Source organism: Castor canadensis, chromosome 14, assembly GCF_047511655.1.
Source record: "Castor canadensis chromosome 14, mCasCan1.hap1v2, whole genome shotgun sequence".
NCBI lineage: Eukaryota > Metazoa > Chordata > Mammalia > Rodentia > Castoridae > Castor > Castor canadensis.
In genome coordinates, this window is record NC_133399.1 from 12,322,526 (window position 1) to 12,342,490 (window position 19,965).

The 19,965-nt window shown below is 37.0% G+C and overlaps 1 pseudogene; it reads right to left on the reverse strand.

The window, feature by feature from the left end:
- Positions 1-660: 660 nt before the first annotated feature.
- Positions 661-19,341, reverse strand: LOC141416086 (olfactory receptor 7A5-like; annotated as a pseudogene).
- Positions 19,342-19,965: the final 624 nt, after the last annotated feature.

Sequence of the window (19,965 nt, forward strand, 5' to 3'; positions counted from 1 at the left end):
TCATTCAGTTATAAATAAGAATAAAATTACAATGTTTGTTTGCAGAAAATTGGAAGGAAATGTGGAAGTCATATTGTTAGCAAAATAAACCAGACTAAAATATCACATGTTTTCTCTCATATGCAAAATCTAGACCAAAAAAGGCCCTGAGTACACAATGAGGAGAATGCTTCTGGCTGGGAAATGATGGGATAGTGAGGGTGAAAGGAGGGGTGGAAGAAAAGGGTGGGTATCATGGAGGTACTTCATGTGCATATGTGAATATGGAATAATGAAACCAGTTCAATTGTTTACAAAGGCAGAAAGGAGATAAGAAAGTTTAAGAGAGGGGTTGAATTTGACCAAAATACATTAGTGTATTATGGAAATATGATGACTCCCTTTTGTACAATTATATAAACTATTAAAAAAGAAATTATAATTTTTACTGCCATATATGTCATCTGAGATGAAAAAATCCAAAATATTTATCCTATAGAATCAAAGGAATTTTGTAAGTATTTACCAAAAGTGGAAAATGATAAAATGAGAGCATAGTGAAACTAAAATCAGTGAAACAGGAAATCCAGGAACTCCAGGAATAATAAAGAATGAACATATTTTACTTCTACCACCTGACCAGAGAATACTAGGTCTCATCCTGGGGCTTTTATCCTGCAATCATGGGCACATATTTGATCTCGGAACCATCATCCCATTTATTGTTTCTATCTCAAAAACACATTTTAGAACCCTCTTGGCGTCTTTATTCCTCAGGCTGTAGATGAAGGGGTTCAGCATGGGATGACAATGGTGTACATTACTGAGTCTATTGCAGTGGAGTGTGAGTTTTGGGTCAGAGCAGAATTGAGGTACATTCCTAGGCTTGTGCTATAGAATAAGAAGACAATTGAGAGGTGAGATGCTCAGGTGGAAAATGTACATCCCCTGAGCTGATGAGATTTTATGTATGGAGGAAACTATTTTGGAGTAAAGTACAAGATGCCAGTGAAGGGACTACCACACAGTATCACAGCTCCAAAATATGTCACCACATTATAAAAAAATTTGCCATAACAGGTAAGTTGCACTACATGATTCAGTTCACAGAAAAAGTGGGGAATTTGTGATTGTACACAAAAGAACAATTTTAAGACGTAATAAAGTTGGCTTACCAACCAGGACACCAGAACAAGCAACATGCAGAACCAGGGGTTCATGATGACTGGGTAATGCAGGGGGTGACAGATGGCCATATAGAGGTCATAAGCCATCACTGTCAAGAGAATAATGTCAAACATTGCAAAAATTTTCATTTGTGTGATGCAGGCTTTATAGGTAATGGTCTTGTGTTCTCTCTGGATGTTTGCTAGCATCTTTGGGATGATAATGGAGGTGACACAGATGTCCACACAGGACAGGCTGGAGAGGAAGAAGTACATGGTCATGTGTAGGTAGGAGTCTGAGATCCTGGCCAGGATGACGAGCAGCATACAAAGCACAGTGAGCAGATACATGGACAGGAACAGCCCAAAGATGACAGGCTGCAATCCTGGGTCCTCTGAAATTCCCAGAGGGAGCAATTCTGAAATCTGTGTGTCATTCTTTGGCCCGTGTGTTTTAGGTTACTAACATAAAAAAGAGAAAATAAAGACAATTATGCAATAACAATATTAAAGAAATGTGATCTTATGTGCTCTGTAATCAGGATGTGAGTTGCTAGGTTTTTCCTTTGAATCTTCTCCACTTGCCATTTCTTAGTTGAAAATTCAGTCCATCTCAGCATTTTCTGAAGAAGTTATGCATCAAAAAGTTTTATGCACTAATTTTTCAATGTATTGGAAAAAGAAAATTCTGTGACACTTTGTTGCAGGCACTTTTCAGATGATTGATCTGTGCCAAAAAATAAGAGTCAGTGATTCTAAAAACCAATGAGAGAGAAATAAGAGCAGCAAATAAAAGAAGACATAATTTGGTAAAGAAATCATCATGAGACATGACAGTTGATGACAGTTTCTATTAAGAAAAAAGAAGATATAAGGTTGTAGTAATGGTTATTTTTTTCTGAATTTTCAGAGAAGACCATCAGTTCAGTGACACTTGCAAAAAAAAGAGAAAAAAAACCAGGAAGGCACATAGGTGCCCACAACAGACATGCAAAAATCTGTGCCTGGAAGGAGGAAAAATCCATGAAGAAGTTGGTTGATTCAAATATTTAGGGTCAGCAGGATCCTAATATGTGAATATGTGATTAGGAGGGTGAGCAAGAAGGAGAGTGACAAAAGTTGATGGTGGGGAAAAATGAACAAAGTGGAACCATTTTGCTCAAGTAGTTAGCCTGTCCAGATGCTCTTGTGTTTGCATCTATTTTATTTTGAGGGAGTTGTTCGTCTAAGAGACCAAGATTTATTTTTTAAACACTTTTTATTAGTATATGATATATGTGACTTTTTCATACATATAAATATCACACACAGGTTTGGTTCATTGTCTCCATTTTTTTCCCTTTTTCCCCATTGCCCTTCTTAAAATGATTTCAACAGGATCCAATGTGCCATATTCATACAAGTATAGAATGTGCATCATCCATATTTATCCTGCTTTACACTTTTCATTTACCCTTCCCATCTCCTAGTAACCTGACCTATTTTACATTTTTGACCTTCATTGTTTTAGAGTGTGTTCTTGTTCTGTGATGTGTTGCCTTGGTATTTTCTCTGATAAGTATATTGTACTTTAATCAGTCAACCCTGCAGCTATTCGTTTTCCTTATCCTTTTCCTTCTGGTCTGTATTGTTCAACAATCTGTAGTGCATTTCATTGTTTCTTCTTTCTACACTAATGTGATATATTTCAATATTGTTCACTGCCTATCATTCTTTTGCTCCTCCCTTAGTTTCCTCTAATAGTCTCCATTTTGGAAACATATAAATGTGTATATGAAAATGTTTCTTTTTACTGAATTAACTGTGAAGGTGCCTTGTGAATTGGAATGCACCATATTTTTCCTCTCTGTTTTCTTGTGTTATGACCTCTATGTGATTGGTTAGCTTTTGGAATGTACTGAGCCCAGGTTCCATTTTTCCTAAATCTATGCTTACTTCAAAGATAAATACCAAAACAACAACACATACCACTTGAAATAATGCCATAAGCCATGGTCTTCTAGGGCCAGGTTTACTCCACACTAATTCTCACTACCAGGTTCACCATGAGAAAGTATAACACACTAGGAAAGCTCTTTGTACCATGTTTCTCCAGATAAATTATGAACTACACACAGAAATTCCACATTGCAAATTTCCAACACACATTTAAACATGTGGTTCCTTTTTGTATGGTAATTTTTCTATCCTGGGTTCAAAGAAATATAAAATTTTCAGCTAGGAGTGTGTAAATCAGTGACAAAGCTTACCTAGAAAGTAAGGTCCTGGTTTCCATCCCCACTACTTAAGAAAAGAATACAAATAAATTACTCAGTGGCTCAGTGAATGTGTGTGTGTGTGTGTGTGAGAGAGAGAGAGAGAGAGAGAGAGAGAGAGAGAGAGAGAGAGAGAGAGAGAGAGAGAGAGAGAGAGAGAGAGAGAGAGAGAGAGAGAGAGAGAGAGAGATTAAATGGCCCTAAGGGGGGAAGTTTCTAATTTGTTCAGTGGTCCCAGGGCAATTATAAGAAAAATCTTGCCTTTTCCTGGCTGCATTCCAGCTCCACACAGATTCCCTTGAAGACTAGCAGAAATGAAAGGAAAACAGTGCTATATTTTGGATGGTATGACACAGATGAACATCCATATGGAAAAAAAACAGTGTCAATGGGTATAATAAACAAAAATTTCCAAATGAAAACCACCAAATTTGGGCAGATTTTAAATGAAATATTAAAATAGATTTTTCCTGCAAAATTCCGTACTGATTTGATTTGTTTCAAATATTTATTTCATTGTAGTTGAAACATAAGAACTTTCCATATATGTGTGTAAACATGATGCTCCAATACACACATAGATGGTGTAGTGATCAAATTAGGGTAATTAGCATATCCATGCCTTTGAAAATTTATCATTTGTTTGTTGTTGAAAGTATTTGAAATTCTTTCTCACTATTTAAGTATATTTATCACTGCTATTAACTGTGGTGACCACCCTATGCAACACAGCACCAAAGGGTATTCCTTCCATCAACTGTAGTTTGCACCCATTAATCATAATTTCCCTATTTTCCCTCACTTCCAAGTGTATGTTGACCATTATTCTCCTCTATAGTTTTGGGAGGCAAACTTTTTAGATTGCACAGGAAATCCAGCTGGTATTTCACATTCTAGAGAATAAGTTTTTTCATGCACAATAGCAGAGGAGACAGACCCCATTCCCATTCCCTCTGTGTGATATTGTTTCTGTGTTAATTCAGGGTTTCATTTTTGAACTCTTTGAATAAATCTACCAGACACACTACAGACCTGTCTGTACTTTCATCCAATATGCGAAGATTTGTGATTGTGTACTGTATAGATTCTTCATGCACCATGATGATTCTTTCCTTTTACACCGAATAGAATTCTGCATTATCTGATCCTTGAGGTAATTGGATCACACACACAAACACACGCACATGCACAAACACACACACACTTACTACACTGTGTTGCAACTCAACATCATGATGGAAAATCCAAATGTGCATAGTCTTTATTTGCTTTGTTCATTGTTCTCTACTCACAGAGGAATATGAATCTGTCTGTGTTTGTGAAAATAATATCTCTAAAAAGAAGCTGTTGTGAAATGAAAGAGTTACAGGGAATAAGAAGTTAAGTTGAGCAGGGTCAACATAAGTGTATTAAACAAAATGTAGTGAAGCATAATGAAAAAGTGAACGTAGCTATATAACACCAGTAATTTAATGCTAACAACACGTAAATAAATTGTCAAACACCTAGATCTTAAAGTATATATATAAGATGTTCCTCAAATATTGGTTATGTATTAGGTGCTCAATTACTATTTCTTAAATGATCCAGGAATTATTCTTCATTGTACAGTGACATTTAAAACATGACAAGGCATTTTATTTTAATTGGCTTGCAGAACCTTGAGCAATAAAGCTGATATTGTATCTTGAAGAAAATGAAGAGGCTCCATTAGCTCACATATGTTGCTAAAATCAGATGTGATTAAGACCTCAGTATGAACATAAACAATGCATTTTAGAAGAACATAAAACTACATATATGTTGCTGGGGCTTGTCCCAAGTGATAAAGCACCTGTCTAGCAAGTGTGAGGTGCATAGTCAAATCCCAGCAGTGCTTTTTAAAAAAACAGAACTACATATAATGGTGGTGATTAGTAAAATTATCTTGAATAATGAAAGAAAGTCAGAAGTAAGAGGATAGACATATTTCTCTAAATATAATTTAAAATGTTTCTTGGAACATACCACTCCAAAAGTAGGGGGACAAATATTGATCTGGAAATTTCTGTTGAAATACACCTAACTGGAAATTTCAGAAGACAATAACAAGCCAATGAAAAGGTTTCTCTAACTCAGAAATAAGAAATGACCTCACGTCACTGTCTGTCTCTCCATATGTAAGGCAATGTGTCTCTTTTCCACCTGTTTAAATACAAAGGTCCTGGGACATCTGCTCTAGTCACACTGAAACCACTTTAAGCCTCTCAGTTCCCCTTGTACTGGGCTTCCACTGCTGTCACTTCACTGTCAACAATGAACCTGCATTGCTGAGTTTGATATTCATGTTCCTTGGTAGAATGGACTATAAACACATTAATGAATTAAACAAGAAAGCTACAGTCATGTGTCAGCATTGGGCTGGAGTACATTGGCTCTTGTGTGACCTTAGGTAAATGTTCTGCATTCCCATTTTTCAGAAGCTCTCCTGGAACACCTGCTGGGCTCTCATCTGGATGTGTTTTCTGAATGGAAGGTTTTTGTGGAAGTCCAAGCCCTATCTTGATAGCTGACCAAGGGGCCTGAACCTATGTATTCCGACAGGACAGCAGGAAGGGTTGTCACTTCCAAACCAACACTGTACTTGCCTAGGGCCAATGGTAAGGCTGATGTTTACAGCTCTGATTCTCTGTTTCCTGCACATGTCCCTCTTGTTTCTTGACTCCTGAGCACATAATTTCCCTATGAGACATGGCTCCGCACTGAAAGAAGTTTTTTGTTTCTGATTTTCTATGCCCAAGACAACTCATTAACTCTCACGTTAATCAGTTTTTATTCCTACAAGAACTATTCCAATTTCTGGAGTTCTAAACTCCTAAAATGATCCCAAATTTCAATGTTTTCTCCAAGTCTAAGACCAAAGAACCAATCTTGACCTGCGTCCTTGGCTCCCCAATGCTTTGATGAGTATTTGGACACACACCTGATATCTCAAAACATTTACTAATCCTTCTTCAGCAGGAAGATGATCAGTGGTCACTTCATATAAAAGCATGATTTTTAACTCCTTGACTTCATACTTTATCCAAAATATTTAAAATATCTTATGCATAACTCAATTCAGGAGCTACTACTCATGCATTTATAAGTAGTTTTAAAACTCAAAGAGCTATATTTAAATCATTTATGTATAGTTTCCTGAAATTAGCAACTAATAAATATTTTTAAAATTGTTATAAAAGTTCATTTTCTTCTGGACTTTTCTGAACTGTTGTGAGCATCATTCTACATTTCTACAAATGACTTCATGATGCTTAAGTATTCTTCCAGATGGAGCCTATTGGTAGTTAGGATTGAAACATGCAAGTTTTGTTTATTTATTTATTTATTATTTATTTGGGTGATTTTGAAGTTTGAACTCAGGGTGTCATACTTACTGCCCAGATGCTATGCCACTTGAGCCACTCTACCACGTGAGCCACTGTTCTTTCAGTAACAACGGATGCCATAAGGGCAAGAACTATATTCCTGGAACCGGGCAGGTGCTGAGTAGATATCTGTTGGATCAGTGAATGCATAAATGATTTGATAGGATCACTGTTTTGCTTGTAGGTCTGTGTACTTTTCTCCATATACTTTTGGCTATTCAAGGTATATTCTAGTTCCATAAAATTTTATGATAGCTCTCTATATTTCTGTGAAGAATCTTCTTCTTAGTTTGATAAGACTTTCATGAAATCCACAGATCACTCTCTTCTGTGGGACATTTTTTAAATAATGGTTATTCCCTCCCATGAACACAGGGGTCCTCTGTGTTCTTCAACTTCTTTCACCAATGTTATTTGCTTTTATTATAAAGATCTTTCACTTTCTTCTTTCTAAGTATTATACAGCTATTATAAATGGAATTATCTTCCTGATTTCTTTTTTCAGTTCATTCATTCTGGATGTATACAAATGCTATTGATTTGGGCATAATGATACTTTCTGATGCATCTTTACTGAATGTATTAAAATTTATAGAGATTTCTGGTGAAGCATTTAATTCCTTCCCTATCACCATTGCTGCCTCTCAGGTTTAGGGCAATGACAGATGTACTTCCTGTCCCAAGAAAGCTTTGTGACAACACAGTGAATGCAGGAAATGAGGGACAAGCTAATAGTCATGTAGTTAATATCTATTGATTATCTGCTGTATGCCATATAATTTTGCATGTGTTTTAAAATATTCACACATGACTTGTATTTCCCTTATGGACAGCAATGTTGAGCATTTATTCATGATTTGTTTATCATCTGTACTTCTTCCTTTGAAAACGCTCTGTTCATTTGCCCATCGCTTCCTTGGATCATTGATTTTTAATTTACTTTTTTCTTGACCTTTTGTGCCTCCAAATGAAATTTTGGGTTGACTTTTGAACTTCTGTGATGAATGTCATTGGAATTTTCATGGGGACAGCAGGGAGCATGTAGAATGCTTTTTGTTAATATAACCATTTTCACAATATTGATTCTCCCAATCCATGAGCATGGAAGATCATTCCATCTTCTAAAGTCTTCTTTCCTTTATAATTTTTTTGAGGTACTGGTGCTTGAACACAGGGCCTTCACCTTGAGCCACTCCACCATCCCCATTTTTATGAAGGGTTTTACAAGATAAGTTATCATGGAACTATTTGCTGGGGCTGACTTTGAACCAGGATCCTCCTGATCTCTGCCTCCTGAGTAGTTAGGATTGTAAGCATAAGCCACTGGTGCCCAGCCCTTTCTTTCTTCATTGTTTTACAGTATTCGTCATACAGGCCATTCATATCCTTAAGTTTATTCCTGTGTATTTTGCTTTTTTTAGGCTGCTAATAATGGAATGTTTGCCAATATACTATCTCAGCTGGTTCATTATTGGCATATAGAAAGGTCACTGATTTTTGTTAATAGATTTTGTATCCTGCTACTTTGCTAACTATGGTTATTGTGGCTAGCGGTTTTTGGATGGTGTTTTCTGGGTCTTATGGTATAAGATCATGTCATCTGCAAATAGGGGTAGTTTGGCATCTTCCGTTCCTATTTGTATTCCTATTATTTCTTCTTCCTGTCTCATTGCTATGGGTAGCTATACTGATTAAGAGTATAGGAAGTGAACACCATGGTTTCATTCCTGACTTTAAAGGAAATGGTTTCAGGTTTTCCTGATTTAGTATTATGTTTGATATGGGTTTGTCATACATAGCCTTTATTATGTTCAGTTACATTCCTTCTATTCCTACTTTCATCAGAGTTATTATCATGAAAGGATATTGAATTTTGTCAAAGGCTTTTTCGCTATCTATTGAGATGATCAAGTGGTTTTTGTCTTTGCTTCTGTTAGTATGCTGTATTACATTTGATGATTTGCATATTTTGAGCTATTCCTGCATTCTTGGGATAGAACTGATTTGATCTTGATCTATGATGTTTTTGTTATGCTGTTGAATTCAATTTGTCAATATTTTGAGCACTTTTGCATTTAACATCATTAGACACATTGGCCTTTAATTTTCTTTTTATGTTGTTGTTGTTTCCTTGTCCAGTTTTTTGGGATGACTTTAATACTGGCTTTATAAAATGAGTTTAGACATGTTACTTTTCTTCCTATTTCATGAAAAAGTTTGAGGAGTGTTGGTACTAGTTCTTCTTTAAAGGTCTTGTTCCAGTATGCTGGAGTGGCTTTCAAGTGTAGTTTTTATTTCACATAAGGTATTTTTATTCCCAGGGTTTCTGTTTGATTCTGGTTTTGTTGAGACTTTTTTTAACTCCTCTTTCATATCTTGCACTGTCTCCTTTGTTACCCTTATCTCTTTCTTTATAATCTCCTTTGTTTTGTGTCGGAGTTTGTTGAAATCTTTTGAGTTCCTTATGTTATATCTGTATCTTTTTGAGTATTTTATTGTTTTTCTCTTGTGATTCATTGAGTTGTTTTTGTCCGTCCACCTTAAACTCATTAAACATTGTTTCATCGTTTTTCTTGTGTCTGCAATGGAGGATTCACCCCCTCACTTTCCAGCAAATTGTCTATTTTGTGACTATTAGCCTTTGAGTAGTCAAATTCCCCTCCCTTCTTTTTCCCCATGTTTATTTTGTATGCTTTGCTCCTGTGTTGTTAATTAGTTTGCTAGGAGCTTTAATGACCTGTTATCGCTCTCTTGAAGTTATCTCTATGCTCTGACTATCTTAGTTATTTAGATTGCTGTAATGTTACTGTCCACTGACTTGAGGTATAACTTAGCAATGACAAATTCACAGATTCAATGGCAAAGCAGTAATTTACATAATACACAAAACCCTTGTCAATATTATGTACAAAGAGCAGGTAATGGGGAGATAACAGTTGTTTGCATAGAGTTTGATAGTTAAGTATTTAAAATGATGGTGCTGGAAGAGCAGGCAGGGAGAGAGTGATGGGGCAACGGGGAGAGGAGGTTTGTGTTGAGGGGGCTATAGGGGTTATAAGTCCCTAATGTGTATAAAAGTGTAGTTCAGACTTTATGTGTGACAGTGCTAATATCCGGGATTGGAGAGAGATAGGAAGAATGGAGTAATGTATAAAATTGTTGTAATAGATTATTTAGTGACTTGTTTGTGTGGTGGGGGAAGGGAAAAAGGTGGAGAATAAGAGGCAAAAGAAAGGAAGGTAAAGAAAAGTTAAGAAGAGAGAAAAGAAGAAAAGAGATACAAATGGGGGATAGAAAGGTAGTGGAACTAGAGAGGATAAGCAAATGGTAACTTGAACTGATTGGAAAAAGATGATAGATAACAAAAATTATAAAAGGAAAGATAAAAAATGAAATGTATATGCAAATACAGTTATTTTTATTTATTATGAATTTTAAGATTTTTATTTATTCAAATGTTATATTTATTGTTATATACATATATATGCATATATATATGTTCTTGTCTAAGTCTCTTCCTTGTTATGGAGGGGATTAAGCTTCCTTTCAGTTCAGTGACTGCTCTGGGCTCTTTCCTCTTACTTCTAATTCAGGTGCTGACCCTTCATTCAGGGATTTTCTTGTGTCCCTGCTCCTACTTAAGGTTGATATGCTGGGATGTGTGGCAGTTGATGGTGCTTCTCTCCACTGAACAGCTTTTGGGGGGATCAACTCAGGGTATTTGAGCCCATGCTGTTCTTGGGAGGAATAGGTCATCTGCTTCAGTGTGGTTTTTTTAAGGCAGTCACCAGCAGTGGCTTTTTGGTTGACAGCCTTTCTCTTGGAAGGCTGTTAGTTAGATTCAGCTTATTACCAGTTTCTTGAAGGTGGTTAAATGTGCTGCTGTTTTCCCCAGACTATGGCTGGGCTGTCCTGCCGCACACAGGACAGGTCAGCTCTGCACTCTGACCTACCCCCACTAGACAGAGGTGAAAATTTCCCTCTGTTTATTAGGCCACCAGTGCTGTCCAGGAGGGTTGCACTCTCCCCACAAACTGTGCTAGACTGTGATTGCCACCAGAGCAGATCATGGGGCATGCGCAGGGTGGTCATTTCACTCATGGTATCAGGGCTCAGCCTGGATTGGGCAGGCAGGCAGCCATCAGAGGTTTTTGTGCCAGTGAATTTTGGTGGATCAAGGACAACCTAGATGCTTGCAGCACTCCTTCTGCAGCTCTTTGCGTTGTGTTTTTGCTCTTTAGATAGCAGAGAAAGAAGAAGAAAAAAAAAGGAAAAATGCACCAGCAAGTGTGATATCTGCTGCCAGTCCACAGTGCCCAGTCTTGTAGGACTGCTATGTGCTATATAAAACTAATTTAAAAGTTAGTTATTGTATATTATGTTTCCCCAATTTTAGTTTCTTATTTGGAAAAAAACACGTTATATATCTTTGCTACCATGAATCAGAAGCGTTATGTCATACTCGTGGGAGCTCAAGGTTCCAGGTCCTACTAGCTGTCTGCCATCTGGCTTAATCTGTATAGCTATCATAAACAAAACATATCATTTTTAAAATAAAAACAGATAACACAAGGGCAGAAAAGATCCTTCCTGGATGGTTGGTACCAGTGGGATGGTTGAGGATGTAGTGAGAGGGTGTAGGAGAGTGAATATGGAGCCAATATTGTGTACACAGGCACATAAGTGGAAAAATGAGACCTGTTGAAACCATTCTAGGAATAGTGGGAAGGGGATAAAGAAGAGTAACTGAGGGAGTGAACTCAACTATGATATATTGTAAAAACTTTTGTAAATGTCACAACATACTCCCACCACACCAATTATAAAAAAAAGTCTCTAGTATTTAAATCTTTGAATAAGTCGGTGCACATCTATGGTCACCAACAATTATTGTTTTCATCTGCTTTCAACCTATAATTGCACATATTGGTATCTATGTCAGTCCTGGAATCAATCTGCCAGGGATATCCAGAGAAGACTGAACTTCGATTTTCATTTGCTAAGTCTGGATGTGGCAGGAGGCATTCTGCATAGGTTGAGGTGAATTTAGGCTTTTAAATTTTGCTTTTTCCAATAGATTGTTCTGTGACCAACAGTTTGCATTAAGGGTCCTCCATGGTTATTTTTGCTGCTTTGTGTTAAAATACAGAAAACAAGTGTTAGTCACATGACAAATCCAGGCTGCCACACTGGACATAAGAGGACAAAGCAAGAGATCAATCTTTCCCTTCCAAAGACACCCTAGATTAACCAAGTCAACTGAAGCCAAATATTTTAGAAAATCCAGACAAAATTGTCAGAACCTCTGAGCTGACACATGAGTACAGCTGAAGAAATGAACACTCTAGCTGAGAACAATTTATAATATGGCCCCTTTATAATAGAGGCATTTTACTGAAGCATTTACTTTTAGGGATGCTTGTTATGTAGCAATAGCTAGTCCTTACATTAACCAAAGAAAATAGAGTTGAGGGCCATTATAATAATCAATTTTTGTATATTTTGGCATGTGCTGTGCTATTTAAAGGCAACATGCACATTTAAGCTGTTATTCAGGTTTATTTGATATATTTATGACTACATGAAAATTACTTTCTAGGTAAAAGATTACAGATGTTTATGTAGGATTGTGTCTGTCTCCAAATCTCTTGACAGGCCAGGGTTTTACAGTCTTTTGCAAGTCATTCTTTGAACATGAACAATTAATTGAATAGTGATCATAAAGAATATATTAAATGAGTGATACTGGTATCATTCATTCATTTCCTCTCTACTGATTATGGTAAAGTGAAGAGTGGGGAGGGTACTTCATTTAGAACAATGTAATGATTGATACTTCTAGGAAACAGTGGACTCTTCCAAACAGAAATAGAAAAAAAAACCTCAATTAATAACATTAAATGTGTCAGTCAATGTTCAATAATCAATGATGAACTCATTCTTGTTGCACAGGGATACCTTTCTTCCACACTTCAATAGCTATACTTACATGTTTACTTTACCTAGTAATACATTGTATCCTGTAGACAATAATCTCACTATATTTCTTCTCTCATTCTAAGACCAAATTAATTAATCTATCAATTCAAATTTTTCTTTCTATTTGGACTTCACTGGTAGAAAAGTATTTGATAATCTCTTTTGCCAGTGATTGTGGTAGGTACTTGGGACAAACAAGGTGAATACAATAATGAAATTCTGATGACTGGGAGTGAAAGTGAATGACAAGTTATAAAAGACACTGTACTGTTATAATGTATGTTATTAAGAGGAGTAGTTAAAATTGTGGTAAGTGAAGGAATGATGGAGCCACAAGTCCAAAACTGTAGGGTCTGAATTTCCTCTAGTCTAAAAGTATTTAAATGGTCTTAGCTGCCAAGGGTGGCTTTTTTTCTACAGGTGAACCACAACACAGGACTGTGGGTAGTAACAACAAAAGGAAAATTACTTGGAATGATCTGTTGTCATTGTAAAAGAAATTAACCTTAAGAAAACCATATTGTATTATGATGTAATGGGAATTCACTATCTTTTGAATCCATAAATGAAAAATACTATGAAAAGGTATCAAATTGATTATGAGAACACACTGGTTAGAAGTCATAGAGAGAGAGCAGAAATCCTATAAGGTGAATTATGTAGTTTACAGAGAAGTTGAAATCAAAGAAAAACAAACTCTGGAAAAGAACTGGAACCAAAATATTTTAATTTCCTCCTCTGAGACATCATGCCCTATGATCAATACACTTTTCAAGACACACACAATGATAATTTTTACAGTTTCTTTCTCAAAAAGCATTCTAAGATCCATCTTGACGTCTTTATTCCTGAGACTGTAGGTGAAGGGGTCTGGCATGGGGGTGACCATGCTGTACATTAAGGAGGCTGTGGTACTTGAGTATGAGCCTTCTGTTGCAGCATAATTGAGTTACACTTCCAGGAATATATAATAAAACAAGGAGACTACTAAGAGGTGAAATGCACAGATGGAAAATGCTTTGTACTTCCCTCGAGCTGATGAGATTCAACAAATAGAAGAAAGTATCATGGAAGAAGAGTAAAGGATGCTGGCAAGGGAATCACCACCCAGCAGCCCAGCTGGCAAATTCATCACCAGGTTATTAAGAAAAGTGTCAGAACAGGCAAGGTGAACCAACTGACTAAGTTCACAGAAAATACCACACTAAGATTCCACCTCACCCCTGTTAGAATAGCCATCATCAGCAACACCACCAACAACAGGTGTTGGCGAGGATGCAGGGAAAAAGGAACCCTCTTACACTGTTGGTGGGAATGTAGACTAGTACAACCACTCTGGAAAAAAATTTGGAGGCTACTTAAAAATCTGGACATTGATCTACCATTTGATCCAGCAATACCACTCTTGGGGATACACCCAAAAGACTGTTACTCCAGAGGCACCTGCACATCCATGTTTATTGCGGCACTATTCACAATAGCCAAGTTATGGAAACAGCCAAGATGCCCCAGCACTGACGAATGGATTAAGAAAATGTGGTATCTATACACAATGGAATTTTATGCAGCCATGAAGAAGAACGAAATGTCATCATTCGCTGGTAAATGGATGGAATTGGAGAACATCATTCTGAGTGAGGTTAGCCTGGCCCAAAAGACCAAAAATCATATGTTCTCCCTCATATGTGGACATTAGATCAAGGGCAAACACAACAAGGGGATTGGACTATGAGCACATGATAAAAGTGAGAGCACACAAGGGAGGGGTGAGGATAGGTAAGACACCTAAAAAACTAGCTAGCATTTGTTGCCCTTAATGCAGAGAAACTAAAGCAGATACCTTAAAGCAACTGAGGCCAATAGGAAAAGGGGACCAGGAACTAGAGAAAAGGTTAGATCAAAAAGAATTAACCTAGAAGGTAACACCCACACACAGGAAATCAATGTGAGTCAATGCCCTGTATAGCTATCCTTATCTCAACCAGCAAAACCCCTTGTTCCTTCCTATTATTGCTTATACTCTCTCTACAACAAAATTAGAAATAAGGGCAAAATAGTTTCTGCTGGGTATTGAGGGTTGGGAGCGGGAGGGGGTTGAGTGGGTGGTAAGGGAGGGGGTGGGGGCAGGGGGGAGAAATGAACCAAGCCTTGTATGCACATATGAATAATAAAAGAAAAATTAAAAAAAAATAAGTTCACAGAAAATATGTGGGATTTCCACATTGGTACAGCAACACCATGAAGTTTTGTAACAAGGAAATTAGGGCACTTGTGGTCTAGGACATCAGCAGCAGCAGTACACAGCTGTGAAGTCAGAAAACCATTTAGTGCAAGTGGTGACAGATCACCACAAAGTAGTCATAAACCATCATAACTAGGGGGAAGTTGTCCAACCCCACAAATAATGCAAAAAAAATCTGTATGATGCAGCTTTCATAAGTTATGGCCTTGCTCTGTGTCTGGATGATGACTAGCATCTTTTGGATGGTTGTGTTAAACAGATGTCACAAAGGAAAGGTTGGAGAGGAAGAAGTACATGGGGGTGTGCAGGTGCGCATTTGAAATCATGGCTAAGATGATGAACAGGTTCCCAAGAATTGTTCCCATGTATATGGAGAAGAAGAGCCCATACAGGAGGTGCTTCAGTTTTGGTTGTTCTGATAATCCCAGAAGAAAGAATTCTAAAATCCATGTATGATTTTTTGGCTTCATGTGCTGTCAGTGACTATAGGAAAAGAGAAAAATAACCTGGTTAATATTTGTACTTAGTGTCGTTTATGTTGTTCTCTATGTCATCACTGGTCTACATTACATCATATATTCTGCAGTTTTAATGAGCAATTCTTGTATGCACTTCAGGAATGTCAACTGACTTCCAGTTCTACGGGGCTGAAAAAATAAGTCTCCCAACCATCCAACAATATGTAAAGAAAATATGTAGACAAGGAAATCATCAAAAAACAAGACACACAAGGCAATTTTGAATGTTTTCACAATGACGAAATGGTAAATGTTTACGGAGATAGTTTTCACAATTACCTAATATGCATTTGTGAAAAATTCATATCACACACTACAAATAAATACAATTTTCATGAGTCATTAGAAATAGTGAAAGAATTTGTCATTAAGTTATCAAAAGTTAATAACTGCTGTGCATACATCAAGGGGTGGTGAAAAGCAAAGTGTATGGATGTATTTTTATGAGGTCCAGGCAAGGTTGGTAAACAAAATGTTACTGAAAGGAAATCAAGGAAGAGGATGGATTCACTAGGTTATCTGCACATGATCTGTCTGGTGGGAAGAACAATGCAAAGGCCACATGATGGGGCTTGTTTCATACACCAAAGTTCAAGACAAATCCATAGCAGTAATCAGAATGAGCAAGAGGTAGGTGCAGGAGAGATTCTACCTAAGGATTTTGAGAAAAGTGGTAGGTCCTTGAAGATGATGCAGTATTAGGATTTGCAAGTTACGGAGGTGGCAAGTTGTCCCGTGCATTTTTGGTTTAGGCAGCTTTATTGAGATATTCTTGGGACATAAACTGCACATATGCAACATGCATGTTTGGATATGCTAAACATATGCACCCTGGTGGTACAAGACCACATTTGATGTTACAGATGCATCACCTTCTCTCAGAGTTTCCTCATATCCTTCTGAGTTTTTTTGTTTCATTTTGTTGCTTTGTCTGAGGAACAAATACTTAACATGAGAACTATGCCCATGGAAAACTTTAAAGTGTGAATTATCAGTTCTGATACTAGGCACTTCTTTGTGCAGCAAGTGCCATGAAATTATTCCTTTTCTATAACTGCAACACTACATCCAGTAAAAAAAAAGTCTCCACATATTCCCATCCGCCAGTGTCCCTAAACTTCCATTTTATTCTTTCCATTCATGGGCCTGAAAGCCTTCAATATCTAAGATGAACAATGCAGTATTGTTGGTTTTAATTGCACTCTGTGCTTCAAATTGGATTGCACCTAAACTTTCTTCTATTTGGATTCAGGTGTCTATATTTTAAAAGTTATGATTTGATCAGAGAAAGACTCTTCAAAAAGATAAAATTACAGGCCAATATTCTTCATAATATGTATACAAAGTCCACAACACAATACTAGAAAAATAAATTCCTCAGCTTGTTAACTGGATTCTTCCAAATTTGCATAAATGCACTTAAGGAACCTGGTTCTGAGGACAGCTCTCACTGAAAGAACCTGTATAAAATCCTGCACTGGCCATAACCATCTACCCCTTTTCTTCATAGGATTTAACCATGGAACATTATAGTATCCATGCATTTATTTCGTTCTAGTGTACATTTGCCTTTCCAGTGTCTGCTTGTATTGAGTGATCTTACCTAGTTTGCTCTTGTTTGTGTTTACAGCAAGGTGGGAAATTATGTGGAAAAGGTTAAACTTTCACTTCATCACTAAAAACAGTGATGAAGTAGGTAAGTAGGTGGAACAGATCTAAACCAATAATTTAATGACCTCTAAATGAGTCTGTAATTCAAGATTTAAATGACAAAAACCAAGAAATAAAATGAATATAAGTATGTAATTCTTAGGAACAATGGAAGAAGCAGTACCTGAGCTTATAATTTCTTCTTATGGAAGCATAAGTGGATTCAAATGCACTTGCCCCATTGGACACACCTCAAGGCATAACAATGAAATCAAGTAATTACTGTGACGAAAATATTCCAATAGATCTCCTTCTGAGTTCTTACTACATGAGCTCAGGATGCATCACATGCATTATTTCATTTATTCCTCACAATAACATCAAGGTTGTGGTTATCTATGTCCTTTGTATATAGTGGGAATCTCTATAAACATAATGAAGCTTGTGTGTATAAAAACATACTTATTAGAGTCAGACGTGGAACCTGCAATCTCTGTTCATGGGAAGCTGAGGCAGGAAGATTCTGATTTCAAGGCCAGGATAGGCAATATAGTGAAGCTTCATGTAAAAAGTATGGTTAGTAAAGGTGTAGGGGATCTTAATGGAATGTAAAAGAATATGCTACACAGGATGGAAGATGACTGCTATTTATAAAATAGAACTTAACACAAAATGCAAAACTGTAATATTAAGGAAAAACTCATAAGAAATATGATCTCTAAAACTATAGACACAATTTATTAATACTAGAGATATAGACAAACTCCCCAAATATAAAGGTGATGGATGATTACAGTAGAATGCAAATGAAGTGCATATTTCATCACAGAAGATTTATAAAGCTTCACATATCACCCTACAAAATATAACTATGCATATGTAAAAGAACTAAATTGGAAATATGAAAGGGAGGGAAAATCTTCCAATTCTTTTGAAACAGTGAAGTCAAAACACAAAAACAGGCCCTATAAAAGCAAAGGACTTGCACAATTTAAAATTGCAAAGAACACGGCTGAAAATCCTAAAGTATATTGATCTTCTGCAGTAACGAAAAAGTTGCAAAATACAACTCTACTTTTCCCCTTTACTTGTCAAATAGAATTTATTATTCAGTGAATGCCCAGCATGAGAGAAGACTATGAGAAATGTACATAAGATGTATTCCTGTAAGGCAGTATTTGTAAGGACTCTATGACTCTGATATTTTTGATGAATACAGAAACAGGCTCAAACATACTCCACGTTAAATATTAAAGAAAAATTCCTTCAATTCAGTGTATATCTGTCCACACTTAATACTCAGTTTTCCTGATGCCTAACTGCAAAACTCCTTGGACATGTTCTCATTGTATGGGAAATATTTGACACCATTTCATCCTTCAGTATCCAACTGGTCCTGCATTCCCACCACACAATTGCCAAAAGTGATCTATACATTCCAGAGACTGAAAGACACTTCTCTTTAAAATGTTAAACAGGTTGCCAATTGGTCAAGTAAGAAAACGTGGAGTGATTTTAGAGCTCTTGGCTGGTGGCCTTTCGCCTCAGATGATATCAAGTGAATTTTTTTACTTCCCCCCCCATTCTTGTTGCACCTCTCCTCCAGGACCTACCTGGGGTATAAGACATCTTGATGTCTCTGAGAAGGTTATGCTGCATTACTCTGCATTGGTCACTGGATGATGTATGATGGAGAGTCAAACTCTGTCCCATGCAGGGCAGCAGGAAGCTGAAGTACTAGTTCTCTACCCAGGCTTTGGTCTCAAAAAGGAACCACAATGTACTGTTCAGCCCAAGACTACATCATCTGGTGGGCTACAACAGTGGATACATTTAAATCTCCCTCTCTTCTCATTAGGTACATTTCCTCTTTGGAGTTTAGCTCTGAGCCCATGATTTCCCTGAGGAACACTAGTCTGAGCAGAAATGAAAATTTTCCTGTTTATGCTATATTCTCATGAGACTAGGCTAGCAAGCAAGTGAATCCAGTCTTTATTATCCATTTCCATGAAGTACTCTGACTTTAGAAGTCTGACCGCCTTAGCACTTCTGCCCAATTCATACTTCCTCCAAGGTCTGAGCAGCCTGAATTTCTAGATTCCTTGGATACCCACATCTCTGATTTCTACAGAAGGCCCAAGTCATAACCGCTTCAGAAAATTCCTGGTCCCAATAAAAGGGAGAGAACTGTGTCTATTTGTTTGAAAACTGTGACACATTAACGCAAGCCTTGCCTTTTGGTGCCTTATACAAAGCAGACATGATTTTATGATTAGAATAAGAGTTAATAATTGTAATTTACATTTTCATACATTGAATATTTGAGTACTGCCTTAAATAAATTTGGACATTTTAAGAATGCTGAAATAAAGTTAGAATATGTGAAGGTTTATCTTATTTTAATTTTTATCCATGCCCATTAAATTATCAGCATCTCAGGGAATCATTTTCCATTTGGAGGAAGGAGGCTCGGAGAGAGGCTCAGTGATCTGTTCACACTAATGAAATGACTAAGGACCAGGCTTCTTAGGAATTGCACCTGGATATTCCCACTTCTCATATACTAGGTCAGCCAGTGGTCCTTCACTAGAGGGGATCATACACCCAGAGGACCCTGGCAATGTCTGTAGAAAACTCTGGTACTTATGGGAGATGGTGCCATCTCTAGTAGGTTGAAGTCAGAGATGTTGCTCAGCCTTATAAAATGCACAGCACAGTTGTGTGGTGACACAATAACATCAAGCACAAATGTCACCAGTGGGGAGGTTA